Source organism: Aedes aegypti, chromosome 1, assembly GCF_002204515.2.
Source record: "Aedes aegypti strain LVP_AGWG chromosome 1, AaegL5.0 Primary Assembly, whole genome shotgun sequence".
NCBI lineage: Eukaryota > Metazoa > Arthropoda > Insecta > Diptera > Culicidae > Aedes > Aedes aegypti.
In genome coordinates this window covers 257,907,821-257,912,716 of record NC_035107.1, presented here as the reverse complement: position 1 = coordinate 257,912,716, position 4,896 = coordinate 257,907,821, and positions in this window count along the sequence as shown.

Genomic DNA, 4,896 nt, shown 5'->3' with positions numbered 1-4,896 from the left:
CAAAATGAACGACAGAGCATGGAGGCACATCTTCAACATCTCCAGGAAAGTAAGCAGAAGCAATACATACCTCCGTTTTTCCACGGATAGTTGGCACCTCTACTTTGATCGCAACAATGTCTCTACGGATAAATTCTGTAATTGGGACAAATTTTGTGTCCCTATTTACAAGAATAGCCGTCCGTGGTTTGGACTGAGTTTCGTCGTACAAAACTCTACAACTGCTCGAAGGGCAACCAAGTACCCTACCATTATTTACCCAGGGCTCTTGAATTAGTCCCACATTGATATTTTCCTTGGTGAACCTTCTGCTGAGCACTGCTGATGCGCCCTTTGCATGATGAAGGTTCACCTGAATAATTTTGATTCGATTCATATTACATTAACATGCTCCCACTCGTATCAAGCCTCTGATTTTAGGCTAAATATGAGTAGCCGATTATTTCGGAGAAGTACAAGGTCAACTGCGCCATTGCTCCGGGTAGCACAGTAAGGGCATAATACTGTGGAGGGTGCCCTGGTACTCCACAGGCACCGTTCACGGTTAGGTTTCTTTTGACCCCCCTAACCATTCATTCCTAGGCACGGTATGCTTTTAGCCGCATGACACCATGAATTAGGGGCCACCTGTATGATGGACTTATACCACCGGAACAGGCAATCCGTAGTGTTATTTCTAGCCTTGTTGCAATCGGCTACCGACACTACACGGCTATCTAGGCTATTCGAATATAGAAGCTGATATTGAGGATCAACTTCCATTGAGGCCGAATAGCCGGCAATCCTTCACTTAGTATAATGTAACTTTTAATCAATGTCCAATGTTTTTTGGTTTTGTCCTTGATATAGGCTACATAAATCTGGCCGAAACGTCGGGTAATCCAAAACTAGACTGAGTTAGCCCATTCGAAAGTAAACTTGTGTTCCAATCGATAATCATCAATAACAAATTATTTCTGTTTGACTCTGTTACAGTCCTAGCCTAACTCAGTGGCGCTTACGTCATCATAAGAACACGCGAAAAAACTTGAGGCTTTTAAAATTGAACATTTACTAACGGTCGTAGAAGGAAATTACAACTCAGTCGTGCTAAATAAGTAAACGATCATCAAAATTCTCACCATGTGGTGATTTACATTATGGGATCCCGAAAATACTACTCCAGTCCAATTCCCACAGTAAAAAGTACTTGTAAAAACAACAGATGGCAATCAGCAGACATCTCGTAGCTAGAAAGGAGCAACAATAAACAAATAACAACCCCAACCAGTCATCGCACAAGCAAAACTATTCATCGCTGCTGAAAAGTGGGACAGTAAATCATTTGCTCGGTGAGCGCAAATTTCTACAGCATCACACTTGCCTTCTTGGTTCCCCAGCTGCTACTGGAAACGTACTATCGTAGAGTTGGTACTGTGGCTTGGAAGTGCGCCAAACTCTCGAGTGGAGCAAAGAAGAACTCCAACCGAGAATTCCAGGGCCAAATGCTTCTAAAATGAGTCGCAATAACAGTGCCGAAATAGCTCACAAAAACAAAAACCCCACGAAACGAGCAGTGTTTGGGACTGAGAATGCACGCTCATCGCTCAATGGGACCTCCATTGGCGGCTGGGTGGTGCATCACCTCGAGAGACGCTTCTACTCTACTATGCAATGTCGTAGTATGGGAACAGCAAAAAAAGGAAGCATAACTCACTTACGCTACTCATCAGAGGAATTTAACTGTATAATCAAGCGTATCAACATTGTAAACAAGTTTTTTTTTGTGCTCCGTTGCACTATGCTTGGCATATTCTACGCCGATCTTCAACGTTGTATACCCCCCTTTTCTTTATAGAAACCTCGGCCCGTCATCCCATCCCTTAGCTAACGGAATGCTTTCAAAACAATAACACTCCGCAGCTCAGTGAGTGCAAGTACAGCACTAGCGATCAAATCTTGCGAACCATGACCATACAGCAATAAATTCGCATTCTCCGTTCTCCGAGGTCTACTCGATGCAAAACACACCAGAAGAGCCCTTTCGGGAACGCGGAATCCGTGAAGGTCGGTTGGCGGACGCTAGAAGGGACTTGCATATCACTGGCGAGAGAAAAAAGAGCACATTACACATTATGATGATAGGAGTTGTGCCTTCTGCGCGCCATCATTGGCCAGTTGTTATTGTCGCCGGTTTTCGCGTACTCTACACACATGACCTCTTTTCATGGTCCCTTTCTCTTCCCACATCCCAGCCCCAAAATCGGGCTTCCTTACCCGTGGCCTTTTATCATCTCGACAAGCTTTATTTCTTTACTCTGTTCAGAGCGGCTTTTGCTCTCTATCCCTCTCTCTGCCTTGCCCAGATGTGGGTATCCTTCAGCGATGCCAGATCTAGGGAACATTTACGGGCTTGGAGAGTTTCTACGAAATACGTTGATAAAATCTGCGGAATTCGCTATTTTTCCCACTGAAATAATCAGATTTGATTTTCTTAAAAATTCAAAAATTGGTTTACATCGGCATCTACTTATACGCTAAACAGTAGTGAGGGCTTCGCTTAAGTTTTGAGATTCATATATATGATTTTTTCTTTCCAAATCTTGATATGTGCACTTACCTCATTAGGGGCCCAGATAGCCGTAGCGGTAAATGCGCAGCTATTCAGCATGACCATGCTGAGGGTCGTGGGTTCGAATCCCGCTGGTCGAGGATCTTTTCGTAAAGGAAATATTCTCGATTCCCAGGGCAAAGAGTATCTTCGTACCTGCTCCACTTGGTCAAACCACCTAGCTCGTTGCGCTCCCCTTCGTCTTGTACCGGACGGATTTGAGGTGAACACCATTTTTGCGGGATTGTTGTCCGGCATTCTCACAACGTGTCCCGCCCATGGTACCCTTCCAGCTTTGGCGACCTTCTGGATACTAGGTTCACCGTAGAGTTGCGCAAGCTCGTGGTTCATCCTTCTCCTCCATACGCCGTTCTCACATACTCCGCCAAAGATCGTCCTAAGCACACGTCGTTCAAAAACTCCTAGCGCTTGCAGGTCCTCTTCGAGCATTGTCCACGGCTCATGCCCGTAGAGGACTACCGGTCTTATCAGCGTCTTGTACATGCTACACTTAGTACGGAAGTGAAGTTTACCAGACCGCAAGGTCTTGTGGAGTCCGTAGTAAGCATGACTTCCGGCTATGATACGTCTTCGAATTTATCTGCTGCAGTTGTTATCGAAGTTATCAATGATCCGAGATAGACAAATTCGTCAACCACCTCAAACTCATCCCCGTCGATCATCACGCGTCTGCCAATGCGAGCTCTATCGCGCTCGGTTCCTCCAGCCAGCAGATATTTTGTTTTCGACGTATTTACCTTCAATCCAACCCGATCTGCTTCACGTTTCAGCCTGGTATACTGTTCAGAAACCACCTGGAACGTTCTTCCGACAATGTCCACGTCGTCAGCAAAGCAGATGAACTGGCTGGATTTATTGAAGATCGTGCCCCGCATGTTGAAGCCCGCCCGTTTCATAACACCTTCTTGCGTAATATTGAACAGGAGGCAGGAAAGACCATCGCCTTGTCGAAGTCCTTTGCGTGTTTCAAACGGGTCCGATAATGCACCCGATATCTTCACACCGCACTGTGCATTATCCATCGTTGCTTTGATCATTCTAGTCAGTTTCCCGGGAAAACCATTCTCGTCCATAATCTTCCATAGCTCTTCGCGGTCGATAGTATCATGGGCCGCTTTGAAATCGATGAATGGGTGGTGCGTAGGGCCTTGATATTCGCGACACTTTTGGAGGATCTGTCGCAACATAAAGATTTGGTCTGTCGTCGATCGCCCGTCCACAAAACCGGTTTGATAACATCCCACAAATCTGCTTGCCAGTGGCGATAGACGGCGGAAGATGATCTGGGAAAGCTTTTTATAGGCTGCGTTAAGAATGGTGATCGCTCGATAGTTCTCACATTCTAACTTGTCACCCTTTTTGTATATTGGGTATATTATTCCCTCCTTCCACTCCTCCGGTAGCTGTTCTGTATCCCAGATCCTGGCTATCAATCGGTGCAGACAAGTGGCCAACCTGTCCGGGCCCATTTTAATAAGTTCCGCTCCAATACCATCCTTTCCAGCTGCTTTGTTGTTCTTAAGCTGTTTGATAGCATCCTTAACTTCACCTATTGTAGGAGTTGGCACGTCTCCCAGTAAACACACCATCGTATATGATGGGATATAAGAGTACAAATGTGGAGGCGATATACGTACATTTTGCATGCAGCCTAATGACGCATGTACGTATATCGCCTCCACATTTGTACTCTTATGCGCTATCGTTTACGAGTTTGTGTTTCCTGGGCTCCTTCATCCGCCATACTGATGAAGCCATTCCTCCTGCTATCTTGATCTGCCTCCTCTGCGCCGTTTAGGTGTTCATCGTAGTGCTGCTTCCACCTTTCAATCACCTCACGTTCGTCCGTCAATATACCTCCATCCTTATCCCGGCACATTTCGGCTTGTGGCACAAAGCCTTTGCGGGATGCATTGAGTTTCTTGTAGAACTTCCGCGTGTCTTGAGAACGATACAGCTGCTCCATCTCTTCGCACTCCAACTCTTCCAGGCGGCGCTTTTTATCCCGGAATAGATGGGTTTGCTGTCTTCGCTTCTGTTTGTATCGTTCCGCGTTTTGACGGGTGCCTTGCTGCAGCATCATCGCCCGCGCTGCATTCTTCTCGTCCAAAACCGTCCGACACTCCTCGTCGAACCAACCGTTCCGTCGATTTCCTTCCACGAACCCAACGGCACCTGCGTTGTTAATGGCTGCTTTGAGACTACTCCAGCGATTCTACCCCATTACCCCGAATCCCACTACCCCGAATGCCATTAACCCGAACGCCATAACCCCGAATTCCAAA